The sequence below is a fragment of the Hypanus sabinus genome, unplaced genomic scaffold, assembly GCF_030144855.1.
Source record: "Hypanus sabinus isolate sHypSab1 unplaced genomic scaffold, sHypSab1.hap1 scaffold_676, whole genome shotgun sequence".
Lineage (NCBI taxonomy): Eukaryota > Metazoa > Chordata > Chondrichthyes > Myliobatiformes > Dasyatidae > Hypanus > Hypanus sabinus.
In genome coordinates this window covers 245,340-260,000 of record NW_026781529.1, presented here as the reverse complement: position 1 = coordinate 260,000, position 14,661 = coordinate 245,340, and the positions used below count along the sequence as shown (strand labels likewise).

General features: G+C 55.6%; 1 non-coding gene across 1 annotated transcript; it reads right to left on the bottom strand.

Moving 5' to 3' along the window:
• Positions 1 to 14,188: 14,188 nt before the first annotated feature.
• LOC132389847 (U7 small nuclear RNA) lies at positions 14,189 to 14,254 on the bottom strand. The gene has a single exon (XR_009510711.1). It is a non-coding gene; the product is annotated as a U7 small nuclear RNA (small nuclear RNA).
• Positions 14,255 to 14,661: the final 407 nt, after the last annotated feature.

Genomic DNA, 14,661 nt, shown 5'->3' with positions numbered 1-14,661 from the left:
TGGTGGTGTGGGTCCTGAGGCTCCTGTACCTCCTTCCTGATGGTTGAGGGGTGATAACTGTCCCTGAACCTGGTTGTGTGGGTCCTGAGGCTCCTGTACCTCCTTCCTGATGGTTGAGGGGTGATAACTGTCCCTGAACCTGGTGGTGTTGGTCCTGAGGCTCCTGTACCTCCTTCCTGATGGTTGAGGGGTGATAACTGTCCCTGAACCTGGTGGTGTGGGTCCTGAGGCTCCTGTACCTCCTTCCTGATGGTTCAGGGGTGATAACTGTCCCTGAACATGGTGGTGTGGGTCCTGAGGCTCCTGTACCTCCATCCTGATGGCTGAGGGGGTGATACCTGTCCCTGAACCTGGTGGTGTGGGTCCTGAGGTTCCTGTACCTCCTTCCTGATGGTTGAGGGGTGATAACTGTCCCTGAACCTGGTGGTGTGTGTCCTGAGGCTCCTGTACCTCCTTCCTGATGGTTGAGGGGTGATAACTGTCCCTGAACCTGGTGGTGTGGGTCCTGAGGCTCCTGTACCTCCATCCTGATGGCTGAGGGGTGATACCTGTCCCTGAACCTGGTGGTGTGGGTCCTGAGACTCCTGTACCTCCTTCCTGATGGTTGAGTGGTGATAACTGTGCCTGAACCCGGTGGTGTGGGTCCTGAGGCTCCTGTACCTCCTTCCTGATTGTTGAGGGGTGATAACTGTCCCTGAAACTGGTGGTGTGGGTCCTGAGGCTCCTGTACCTCCTTCCTGATGGTTGAGGGGTGATAACTGTCCCTGAACCTGGTGGTGTGGGTCCTGAGGCTCCTGTACCTCCTTCCTGATGGTTCAGGGGTGATAACTGTCCCTGAACATGGTGGTGTGGGTCCTGAGGCTCCTGTACCTCCATCCTGATGGCTGAGGGGGTGATACCTGTCCCTGAACCTGGTGGTGTGGGTCCTGAGGTTCCTGTACCTCCTTCCTGATGGTTGAGGGGTGATAACTGTCCCTGAAACTGGTGGTGTGTGTCCTGAGGCTCCTGTACCTCCTTCCTGATTGTTGAGGGGTGATAACTGTCCCTGAACCTGGTGGTGTGGGTCCTGAGGCTCCTGTACCTCCTTCCTGATGGTTGAGGGGTGATAACTGTCCCTGAACCTGGTTGTGTGGGTCCTGAGGCTCCTGTACCTCCTTCCTGATGGTTGAGGGGTGATAACTGTCCCTGAACATGGTGGTGTGGGTCCTGAGGCTCCTGTACCTCCATCCTGATGGCTGAGGGGTGATACCTGTCCCTGAACCTGGTGGTGTGGGTCCTGAGGTTCCTGTACCTCCTTCCTGATGGTTGAGGGGTGATAACTGTCCCTGAACCTGGTGGTGTGTGTCCTGAAGCTCCTGTACCTCCTTCCTGATGGTTGAGGGGTGATAACTGTCCCTGAACCTGGTGGTGTTGGTCCTGAGGCTCCTGTACCTCCTTCCTGATGGTTGAGGGGTGATAACTGTCCCTGAACCTGGTGGTGTTGGTCCTGAGGCTCCTGTACCTCCTTCCTGATGGTTGAGGAGGTGATAACTGTCCCTGAACCTGGTGCTGTGGGTCCTGAGGCTCCTGTACCTCCTTCCTGATGGTTGAGGGGGTGATACCTGTCCCTGAACCTGGTGGTGTGGGTCCTGAGGCTCCTGTACCTCCTTCCCGATGACAGCAGTCAGGAGAGAGCATGTCCCATATGTTGGGGGGGGTTCCTGACGATGGTCCGTGTTGAGGTGCACGGAGGTGAGGAGGGCTTTGTCTGTGACAGACCGGGCCCCATCCACCAATTCCTGCCAGCTCTTCCCTCCCTGGGCGTTGACCTGAATTCCAGGCCGCGAATTGACTTGAGTTGAATTAACTTTATTTCTTACATCCTTCACATACGTTCCCGTCTAAATGTGCAATTTATATTAATTTATAATAAAAAGTCCGCACGGCAGGACGGTAGCAGCCGGGACAGTTTGTGTTCGGGGGTGACTCGGGTCCCCGGTGATCCTTCGGTGCCCTTTTTACACACCCGTCTCTGTAAACGTCCTGAACGGTGGGAGGTTCACACCGACAGATGCGCCGGGCTGTCCGCACGGGGGTCCCGCGATTAATCAGCGTCAAAAAGTGGCCAAATTAAATCCATTGCGATTCAATGTCGCCAAACACTAAATCTTCTGGGGGGGGGGGGGTGAAAACTTTTTATAGGAACTGTAGTTTAATAGATGCTTGTCGAACTCCCGGGTGTCGAGATCTCTGAGGATCCGACCTGGTCCCAACACATCGATGTAGTCATAAAGAAGGCGAGACAGCGGCTGTACTTCATTAGCAGTTTGAGGAGATTGGGCCCGTCAACAAATACACTCAAAAACTTCTCCAGTTGTACCGTGGAGAGCATTCTGACAGGCTGCATCACTGTCTGGTACGGAGGGGCTACTGCACAGGACCGAAAGAAGCTGCAGAGGGTTGTAAATCTGATCAGCTCCATCTCGGGCACCAGCCTGCAAAGTACCCGGGACATCTTCAGGGAGCGGTGTCTCAGAAAGGCAGCGTCCGTTATTAAGGACCCCCCAGCACCCAGGGCATGTCCTTTTCTCACTGTTACCGTCAGGGAGGAGGTACAGGAGCCTGAAGACTCACACTCAGCGATTCAGGAACAGCTTCTTCCCCTCTGCCATCAGGGAGGAGGTACAGGAGCCTGAAGACACACACTCAGAGATTCAGGAACAGCCTCTTCCCCTCTGCCATCAGGGAGGAGGTACAGGAGCCTGAAGACACACACTCAGAGATTCAGGAACAGCCTCTTCCCCTCTGCCATCAGGGAGGAGGTACAGGAGCCTGAAGACCCACACTCAGTGATTCAGGAACAGCCTTCTTCCCCTCTGCCATCAGGGAGGAGGTACAGGAGACTGAAGACACACACTCAGTGATTCAGGAACAGCCTCTTCCCCTCTGCCATCAGGGAGGAGGTACAGGAGCCTGAAGACACACACTCAGTGATTCAGGAACAGCCTCTTCCCCACTCCCATCAGGGAGGAGGTACAGGAGCCTGAAGACTCACACTCAGTGATTCAGGAACAGCTTCTTCCCCTCTGCCATCAGGGAGGAGGTACAGGAGCCTGAAGACACACACTCAACGATTCAGGAACAGCTTCTTCTCCTCTGCCATCAGGGAGGGGGTACAGGAGCCTGAAGACACACACTCAGTGATTCAGGAACAGCCTCTTCCCCTCTGCCATCAGGGAGGAGGTACAGGAGCCTGAAGGCACACACTCAGAGATTCAGGATCAGCTTCTTCCCCTCCGCCATCAGGGAGGAGGTACAGGAGCCTGAAGACACACACTCAGCGATTCAGGAACAGCCTCTTCCCCACCGCCATCAGGGAGGAGGTACAGGAGCCTGAAGGCCCATACTCAGCGATTCAGGAACAGCTTCTTCCCCTCTGCCATCAGGCAGGAGGTACAGGAGCCTGAAGGCACACACTCAGAGATTCAGGATCAGCTTCTTCCCCTCCGCCATCAGGGAGGAGGTACAGGAGTATGAAGACACACACTAAGAGATTCAGGAACAGCCTCTTCACCTCTGCCATCAGGGAGGAGGTACAGGAGTATGAAGACACACACTCAGAGATTCAGGAACAGCCTCTTCCCCTCTGCCATCAGGGAGGAGGTACAGGAGCCTGAAGACACACACTCAGAGATTCAGGATCAGCTTCTTCCCCTCCGCCATCAGGGAGGAGGTACAGGAGCCTGAAGGCCCATACTCAGCGATTCAGGAACAGCCTCTTCCCCTCCGCCATCAGGGAGGAGGTACAGGAGCCTGAAGACACACACTCAGCGATTCAGGAACAGCCTCTTCCCCTCTGCCATCAGGGAGGAGGTACAGGAGCCTGAAGACACACACTCAGCGATTCAGGAACAGCTTCTTCACCTCTGCCATCAGGGAGGAGGTACAGGAGCCTGAAGGCACACACTCAGAGATTCAGGATCAGCTTCTTCCCCTCCGCCATCAGGGAGGAGGTACAGGAGCCTGAAGGCACACACTCAGAGATTCAGGAACAGCCTCTTCCCCTCTGGCATCAGGGAGGAGGTAAAGGAGCCTGAAGGCAGACACTCAACGATTCAGGAACAGCCTCTTCCCCTCTGCCATCAGGGAGGAGGTACAGGAGCCTGAAGACACACACTCAGCGATTCAGGAACAGCCTCATCCCCTCTGCCATCAGGGAGGAGGTACAGGAGCCTGAAGACACACACTCAGAGATTCAGGAACAGCCTCTTCCCCTCTGCCATCAGGGAGGAGGTACAGGAGCCTGAAGACTCACACTCAGTGATTCAGGAACAGCTTCTTCCCCTCCGCCATCAGGGAGGAGGTACAGGAGCCTGAAGACACACACTCAGATATTCAGGAACAGCCTCTTCCCCTCTGCCATCAGGGAGGAGGTACAGGAGCCTGAAGGCACACACTCAGAGATTCAGGATCAGCTTCTTCCCCTCCGCCATCAGGGAGGAGGTACAGGAGCCTGAAGGCACACACTCAGAGATTCAGGATCAGCTTCTTCCCCTCCGCCATCAGGGAGGAGGTACAGGAGCCTGAAGGCCCATAATCAGCGATTCAGGAACAGCTTCAACCCCTCCGCCATCAGGGAGGAGGTACAGGAGCCTGAAGGCACACACTCAGAGATTCAGGATCAGCTTCTTCCCCTCCGCCATCAGGGAGGAGGTACAGGAGCCTGAAGGCACACACTCAGAGATTCAGGAACAGCCTCTTCCCCTCTGGCATCAGGGAGGAGGTACAGGAGCCTGAAGACACACACTCAGCGATTCAGGAACAGCTTCTTCCCCTCTGCCATCAGGGAGGAGGTACAGGAGCCTGAAGACACACACTCAGTGATTCAGGAACAGCTTCTTCCCCTCTGCCATCAGGGAGGAGGTACAGGAGCCTGAAGGCAGACACTCAACGATTCAGGAACAGCCTCTTCCCCTCTGCCATCAGGGAGGAGGTACAGGAGCCTGAAGACACACACTCAGCGATTCAGGAACAGCCTCATCCCCTCTGCCATCAGGGAGGAGGTACAGGAGCCTGAAGACACACACTCAGCGATTCAGGAACAGCTTCTTCCCCTCTGCCATCAGGGAGGAGGTACAGGAGCCTGAAGACACACACTCAGTGATTCAGGAACAGCTTCTTCCCCTCTGCCATCAGGGAGGAGTTACAGGAGCCTGAAGGCAGACACTCAACGATTCAGGAACAGCCTCTTCCCCTCTGCCATCAGGGAGGAGGTACAGGAGCCTGAAGGCAGACACTCAACGATTCAGGAACAGCCTCTTCCCCACTGCCATCAGGGAGGAGGTACAGGAGCCTGAAGGCACACACTCAGCGATTCAGGAACAGCCTCTTCCCCTCTGCCATCAGGGAGGGGGTACAGGAGCCTGAAGACACACACTCAGTGATTCAGGAACAGCTTCTTCCCCTCTGCCATCAGGGAGGAGGTACAGGAGCCTGAAGACACACACTCAGCGATTCAGGAACAGTCTCTTCCCCTCTGCCGTCAGGGAGGAGGTACAGGAGCCTGAAGACACACACTCAGTGATTCAGGAACAGCTTATTCCCCTCCGCCATCAGGGAGGAGGTACAGGAGCCTGAAGGCACACACTCAGAGATTCAGGAACAGCTTCTTCCCCTCCGCCATCAGGGAGGAGGTACAGGAGCCTGAAGACACACACTCAGAGATTCAGGAACAGCTTCTTCCCCTCTGCCGTCAGGGAGGAGGTACAGGAGCCTGAAGACGCACACTCAGTGATTCAGGAACAGCCTCTTCCTCTCTGCCGTCAGGGAGGAGGTACAGGAGCCTGAAGACACACACTCAGCGATTCAGGAACAGCTTCTTCCCCTCTGCCATCAGGGAGGAGGTACAGGAGCCTGAAGACACACACTCAGTGATTCAGGAACAGCCTCTTCCCCTCTCCCATCAGGGAGGAGGTACAGGAGCCTGAAGACTCACACTCAGTGATTCAGGAACAGCTTCTTCCCCTCCGCCATCAGGGAGGAGGTACAGGAGCCTGAAGACACACACTCAGAGATTCAGGAACAGCCTCTTCCCCTCTGCCATCAGGGAGGAGGTACAGGAGCCTGAAGGCACACACTCAGAGATTCAGGATCAGCTTCTTCCCCTCCGCCATCAGGGAGGAAGTACAGGAGCCTGAAGGCCCATACTCAGCGATTCAGGAACAGCCTCTTCCCCTCTGCCATCAGGGAGGAGGTACAGGAGTATGAAGACACACACTCAGAGATTCAGGAACAGCCTCTTCCCCTCTGCCATCAGGGAGGAGGTACAGGAGCCTGAAGGCACACACTCAGAGATTCAGGAACAGCCTCTTCCCCTCTGCCATCAGGGAGGAGGTACAGGAGCCTGAAGACACACACTCAGAGATTCAGGAACAGCCTCTTCCCCTCTGCCATCAGGGAGGAGGTACAGGAGTATGAAGACACACACTCAGAGATTCAGGAACAGCCTCTTCCCCTCTGCCATCAGGGAGGAGGTACAGGAGTATGAAGACACACACTCAGAGATTCAGGAACAGCCTCTTCCCCTCTGCCATCAGGGAGGAGGTACAGGAGCCTGAAGGCACACACTCAGAGATTCAGGAACAGCCTCTTCCCCTCTGCCATCAGGGAGGAGGTACAGGAGCCTGAAGACACACACTCAGAGATTCAGGAACAGCCTTCTTCCCCTCTGCCATCAGGGAGGAGGTACAGGAGTATGAAGACACACACTCAGAGATTCAGGAACAGCCTCTTCCCCTCTGCCATCAGGGAGGAGGTACAGGAGCCTGAAGACACACACTCAGTGATTCAGGAACAGCTTCTTCCCCTCTGCCATCAGGGAGGAGGTACAAGAGCCTGAAGACACACACTCAGTGATTCAGCAACAGCTTCTTCCCCTCTGCCATCCGGGAGGAGGTACAGGAGCCTGAAGACACACACTCAGTGATTCAGGAACAGCTTCTTCCCCTCTGCCATCAGGGAAGAGGTACAGGAGCCCGAAGGCCCACACTCAGAGATTCAGGAACAGCTTCTTCCCCTCTGCCATCAGGGAGGAGGTACAGGAGCCTGAAGGCCCATACTCAGCGATTCAGGAACAGCTTATACCCCTCCTCCATCAGGAAGGAGGTACAGGAGCCTGAAGGCACTCACTCAGAGATTCAGGAACAGCCTCTTCCCCTCTGCCATCAGGGAGGGGGTACAGGAGCCTGAAGGCACACACTCAGAGATTCAGGAACAGCCTCTTCCCCTCTGCCGTCAGGGAGGAGGTACAGGAGCCTGAAGACACACACTCAGAGATTCAGGAACAGCCTCTTCCCCTCTGCCATCAGGGAGGGGGTACAGGAGCCTGAAGGCACACACTCAGAGATTCAGGAACAGCCTCTTCCCCTCTGCCGTCAGGGAGGAGGTACAGGTACCTGAAGACACACACTCAGAGATTCAGGAACAGCCTCTTCCCCTCTGCCATCAGGGAGGAGGTACAGGAGTATGAAGACACACACTCAGAGATTCAGGAACAGCCTCTTCCCCTCTGCCATCAGGGAGGAGGTACAGGAGTATGAAGACACACACTCAGAGATTAAGGAACAGCCTCTTCCCCTCTGCCATCAGGGAGGAGGTACAGGAGCCTGAAGACACACACTCAGTGATTCAGGAACAGCCTCTTCCCCTCTCCCATCAGGGAGGAGGTACAGGAGCCTGAAGACACACACTCAGTGATTCAGGAACAGCCTCTTCCCCTCTCCCATCAGGGAGGAGGTACAGGAGCCTGAAGACTCACACTCAGTGATTCAGGAACAGCTTCTTCCCCTCCGCCATCAGGGAGGAGGTACAGGAGCCTGAAGACACACACTCAGAGATTCAGGAACAGCCTCTTCCCCTCTGCCATCAGGGAGGAGGTACAGGAGCCTGAAGGCACACACTCAGAGATTCAGGATCAGCTTCTTCCCCTCCGCCATCAGGGAGGAAGTACAGGAGCCTGAAGGCCCATACTCAGCGATTCAGGAACAGCCTCTTCCCCTCTGCCATCAGGGAGGAGGTACAGGAGTATGAAGACACACACTCAGAGATTCAGGAACAGCCTCTTCCCCTCTGCCATCAGGGAGGAGGTACAGGAGCCTGAAGGCACACACTCAGAGATTCAGGAACACCTCTTCCCCTCTGCCATCAGGGAGGAGGTACAGGAGCCTGAAGACACACACTCAGAGATTCAGGAACAGCCTCTTCCCCTCTGCCATCAGGGAGGAGGTACAGGAGTATGAAGACACACACTCAGAGATTCAGGAACAGCCTCTTCCCCTCTGCCATCAGGGAGGAGGTACAGGAGTATGAAGACACACACTCAGAGATTCAGGAACAGCCTCTTCCCCTCTGCCATCAGGGAGGAGGTACAGGAGCCTGAAGGCACACACTCAGAGATTCAGGAACAGCCTCTTCCCCTCTGCCATCAGGGAGGAGGTACAGGAGCCTGAAGACACACACTCAGAGATTCAGGAACAGCCTCTTCCCCTCTGCCATCAGGGAGGAGGTACAGGAGTATGAAGACACACACTCAGAGATTCAGGAACAGCCTCTTCCCCTCTGCCATCAGGGAGGAGGTACAGGAGCCTGAAGACACACACTCAGTGATTCAGGAACAGCTTCTTCCCCTCTGCCATCAGGGAGGAGGTACAAGAGCCTGAAGACACACACTCAGTGATTCAGCAACAGCTTCTTCCCCTCTGCCATCCGGGAGGAGGTACAGGAGCCTGAAGACACACACTCAGTGATTCAGGAACAGCTTCTTCCCCTCTGCCATCAGGGAAGAGGTACAGGAGCCTGAAGGCCCACACTCAGAGATTCAGGAACAGCTTCTTCCCCTCTGCCATCAGGGAGGAGGTACAGGAGCCTGAAGGCCCATACTCAGCGATTCAGGAACAGCTTATACCCCTCCTCCATCAGGAAGGAGGTACAGGAGCCTGAAGGCACTCACTCAGAGATTCAGGAACAGCCTCTTCCCCTCTGCCATCAGGGAGGGGGTACAGGAGCCTGAAGGCACACACTCAGAGATTCAGGAACAGCCTCTTCCCCTCTGCCGTCAGGGAGGAGGTACAGGAGCCTGAAGACACACACTCAGAGATTCAGGAACAGCCTCTTCCCCTCTGCCATCAGGGAGGGGGTACAGGAGCCTGAAGGCACACACTCAGAGATTCAGGAAAAGCCTCTTCCCCTCTGCCGTCAGGGAGGAGGTACAGGAGCCTGAAGACACACACTCAGAGATTCAGGAACAGCCTCTTCCCCTCTGCCATCAGGGAGGAGGTACAGGAGTATGAAGACACACACTCAGAGATTCAGGAACAGCCTCTTCCCCTCTGCCATCAGGGAGGAGGTACAGGAGCCTGAAGGCACACACTCAGAGATTCAGGAACAGCCTCTTCCCCTCTGCCATCAGGGAGGAGGTACAGGAGCCTGAAGACACACACTCAGAGATTCAGGAACAGCCTCTTCCCCTCTGCCATCAGGGAGGAGGTACAGGAGTATGAAGACACACACTCAGAGATTCAGGAACAGCCTCTTCCCCTCTGCCATCAGGGAGGAGGTACAGGAGTATGAAGACACACACTCAGAGATTCAGGAACAGCCTCTTCCCCTCTGCCATCAGGGAGGAGGTACAGGAGCCTGAAGGCACACACTCAGAGATTCAGGAACAGCCTCTTCCCCTCTGCCATCAGGGAGGAGGTACAGGAGCCTGAAGACACACACTCAGAGATTCAGGAACAGCCTCTTCCCCTCTGCCATCAGGGAGGAGGTACAGGAGTATGAAGACACACACTCAGAGATTCAGGAACAGCCTCTTCCCCTCTGCCATCAGGGAGGAGGTACAGGAGTATGAAGACACACACTCAGAGATTCAGGAACAGCCTCTTCCCCTCTGCCATCAGGGAGGAGGTACAGGAGCCTGAAGGCACACACTCAGAGATTCAGGAACAGCCTCTTCCCCTCTGCCATCAGGGAGGAGGTACAGGAGCCTGAAGACACACACTCAGTGATTCAGGAACAGCCTCTTCCCCTCTGCCATCAGGGAGGAGGTACAGGAGCCTGAAGGCACACACTCAGAGATTCAGGAACACCTCTTCCCCTCTGCCATCAGGGAGGAGGTACAGGAGCCTGAAGACACACACTCAGAGATTCAGGAACAGCCTCTTCCCCTCTGCCATCAGGGAGGAGGTACAGGAGTATGAAGACACACACTCAGAGATTCAGGAACAGCCTCTTCCCCTCTGCCATCAGGGAGGAGGTACAGGAGTATGAAGACACACACTCAGAGATTCAGGAACAGCCTCTTCCCCTCTGCCATCAGGGAGGAGGTACAGGAGCCTGAAGGCACACACTCAGAGATTCAGGAACAGCCTCTTCCCCTCTGCCATCAGGGAGGAGGTACAGGAGCCTGAAGACACACACTCAGAGATTCAGGAACAGCCTCTTCCCCTCTGCCATCAGGGAGGAGGTACAGGAGTATGAAGACACACACTCAGAGATTCAGGAACAGCCTCTTCCCCTCTGCCATCAGGGAGGAGGTACAGGAGCCTGAAGACACACACTCAGTGATTCAGGAACAGCTTCTTCCCCTCTGCCATCAGGGAGGAGGTACAAGAGCCTGAAGACACACACTCAGTGATTCAGCAACAGCTTCTTCCCCTCTGCCATCCGGGAGGAGGTACAGGAGCCTGAAGACACACACTCAGTGATTCAGGAACAGCTTCTTCCCCTCTGCCATCAGGGAAGAGGTACAGGAGCCTGAAGGCCCACACTCAGAGATTCAGGAACAGCTTCTTCCCCTCTGCCATCAGGGAGGAGGTACAGGAGCCTGAAGGCCCATACTCAGCGATTCAGGAACAGCTTATACCCCTCCTCCATCAGGAAGGAGGTACAGGAGCCTGAAGGCACTCACTCAGAGATTCAGGAACAGCCTCTTCCCCTCTGCCATCAGGGAGGGGGTACAGGAGCCTGAAGGCACACACTCAGAGATTCAGGAACAGCCTCTTCCCCTCTGCCGTCAGGGAGGAGGTACAGGAGCCTGAAGACACACACTCAGAGATTCAGGAACAGCCTCTTCCCCTCTGCCATCAGGGAGGGGGTACAGGAGCCTGAAGGCACACACTCAGAGATTCAGGAAAAGCCTCTTCCCCTCTGCCGTCAGGGAGGAGGTACAGGAGCCTGAAGACACACACTCAGAGATTCAGGAACAGCCTCTTCCCCTCTGCCATCAGGGAGGAGGTACAGGAGTATGAAGACACACACTCAGAGATTCAGGAACAGCCTCTTCCCCTCTGCCATCAGGGAGGAGGTACAGGAGCCTGAAGGCACACACTCAGAGATTCAGGAACAGCCTCTTCCCCTCTGCCATCAGGGAGGAGGTACAGGAGCCTGAAGACACACACTCAGAGATTCAGGAACAGCCTCTTCCCCTCTGCCATCAGGGAGGAGGTACAGGAGTATGAAGACACACACTCAGAGATTCAGGAACAGCCTCTTCCCCTCTGCCATCAGGGAGGAGGTACAGGAGTATGAAGACACACACTCAGAGATTCAGGAACAGCCTCTTCCCCTCTGCCATCAGGGAGGAGGTACAGGAGCCTGAAGGCACACACTCAGAGATTCAGGAACAGCCTCTTCCCCTCTGCCATCAGGGAGGAGGTACAGGAGCCTGAAGACACACACTCAGAGATTCAGGAACAGCCTCTTCCCCTCTGCCATCAGGGAGGAGGTACAGGAGTATGAAGACACACACTCAGAGATTCAGGAACAGCCTCTTCCCCTCTGCCATCAGGGAGGAGGTACAGGAGTATGAAGACACACACTCAGAGATTCAGGAACAGCCTCTTCCCCTCTGCCATCAGGGAGGAGGTACAGGAGCCTGAAGGCACACACTCAGAGATTCAGGAACAGCCTCTTCCCCTCTGCCATCAGGGAGGAGGTACAGGAGCCTGAAGACACACACTCAGTGATTCAGGAACAGCCTCTTCCCCTCTGCCATCAGGGAGGAGGTACAGGAGCCTGAAGACACACACTCAGCGATTCAGGAATAGCCTCTTCCCCTCCGCCATCAGGGAGGCGGTACAGGAGCCTGAAGACACACACTCAGTGATTCAGGATCAGCTTCTTCCCCTCTGCCATCAGGGAAGAGGTACAGGAGCCTGAAGGCCCACACTCAGAGATTCAGGAACAGCTTCTTCCCCTCTGCCATCAGGGAGGAGGTACAGGAGCCTGAAGACACACACTCAGCGATTCAGGAACAGCCTCTTCCCCTCTGCCATCAGGGAGGAGGTACAGGAGCCTGAAGGCCCATACTCAGCGATTCAGGAACAGCTTATACCCCTCCGCCATCAGGAAGGAGGTACAGGAGCCTGAAGGCACTCACTCAGAGATTCAGGAACAGCCTCTTCCCCTCTGCCATCAGGGAGGGGGTACAGGAGCCTGAAGGCACACACTCAGAGATTCAGGAACAGCCTCTTCCCCTCTGCCGTCAGGGAGGAGGTACAGGAGCCTGAAGACACACACTCAGAGATTCAGGAACAGCCTCTTCCCCTCTGCCATCAGGGAGGGGGTACAGGAGCCTGAAGGCACACACTCAGAGATTCAGGAACAGCCTCTTCCCCTCTGCCGTCAGGGAGGAGGTACAGGAGCCTGAAGACACACACTCAGAGATTCAGGAACAGCCTCTTCCCCTCTGCCATCAGGGAGGAGGTACAGGAGTATGAAGACACACACTCAGAGATTCAGGAACAGCCTCTTCCCCTCTGCCATCAGGGAGGAGGTACAGGAGCCTGAAGACACACACTCAGAGATTCAGGAACAGCCTCTTCCCCTCTGCCATCAGGGAGGAGGTACAGGAGCCTGAAGACACACACTCAGCGATTCAGGAACAGCCTCTTCCCCTCTGCCATCAGGGAGGAGGTACAGGAGCCTGAAGGCCCATACTCAGCGATTCAGGAACAGCTTATACCCCTCTGCCATCAGGGAGGAGGTACAGGAGCCTGAAGGCCCATACTCAGCGATTCAGGAACAGCTTATACCCCTCCTCCATCAGGAAGGAGGTACAGGAGCCTGAAGGCACTCACTCAGAGATTCAGGAACAGCCTCTTCCCCTCTGCCATTAGGGAGGAGGTACAGGAGCCTGAAGGCACATACTCAGAGATTCAGGAACAGCTTCTTCCCCTCTGCCATCAGGGAGGAGGTACAGGAGCCTGAAGACACACACTCAGAGATTCAGGAACAGCTTCTTCCCCTCTGCCATCAGGGAGGAGGTACAGGAGCCTGAAGGCACACACTCAGTGATTCAGGAACAGCCTCTTCCCCTCTGCCATCAGGGAGGAGGTACAGGAGCCTGAAGACACACACTCAGCGATTCAGGAACAGCTTCTTCCCCTCTGCCGTCGGATTCCTAAACACACATTGAACCCCTGGGCACTAACCCACTTTATTGCTGTCTTCTTAGCATTGCTCATCTTTAGTGAACTATTTAAGTAGACATATCTACTTAATGTAACTCAGTTTCTTGCTCCATAGTTGGAGAAAATATTTCTCTGATTTCTGCCTTGTACCCACGTTGTAAACCTTACAAATTTCACTATATTTGCCAGTGATGTTAAAACTGATTTTGCTAAAATGCTCACCCCCCCCCCGTTATTGTGCATTCCGTTGTCTTGCAGACCTGCATTAGACAAACTGTAAACAACAACAACAAAAAAGATGATTTATTAAAAGAAAAGCGGATTTTAAAAAGCACACGTTGTTGTTGAGCTGGCTGTCAATCAACCGGCGCGGCGGGAAGCGTCTGCCAATCAGGCGGGGGTCAGGGGTCAGGGGGCCGGCCGGAAGTGAGGGGGGAGGAAAGAAGCGGGCACGCGGAAGCGGCGTGCGGTAGCCGCCGGAGGAAAAACAATGAGCTGTCAATCAACGGCGGGGAGCACGCGGAGGGGGGTGGGGGGAGGCTCCCGACCAATGAGTCCGTGCGCCGGCGTGGGGATTGAAAGACTGGCAGGGTGCGGAGCCAATGGCAGTGTCGAAGCGGTAGGACGCGATCCGGAAGCCCAGCGCATACGGGCCGCAGCGGGCCGTGACCGCCAATCAGCGAAAGGCTAACGCACCGGCAGCCAACGGGAAGAGAGACCGATCTGTCATTCATTTCCAAAGGGGCGGTTCCTGCCACGATGGGCGGGAACCTTCTGGACAAGTAGTAAAAGAGCTATAACCAGCGTGCCCTCCTCCCCCATCCTCCTTCCAGCCCGCTCGCACACCCCTCACACTGAGGGTGGCTACTCACCCGCCCTCACTACCTCGCACTACTCCCCCTCCATCCCGGCCCGCTCATCCTCCCAGCGGCAGAAACCCCGTTCGGATGCCTCCCTTTGACAAGCGGCTCCACTCTTCATCCGGGGACTGCCGCACCTCATTAGCATTCGGCTTCCTGATTGGGCCGGCGCCCAAACTTGTTTCCTGAAGTTTGGGAAGTTGTGCTTCGTCCCGCACAAGGACGCAGGAGCCGAGGGGGTAAAGGGCAATTGCTGCTCCGAGCACCTACGGGGCCACGACCCTCTTTTTCTCCCCCACGGCGGTGCTCGGCCGACCTATACAATAGTCACCATAAACGGCATCAGCGTCCGA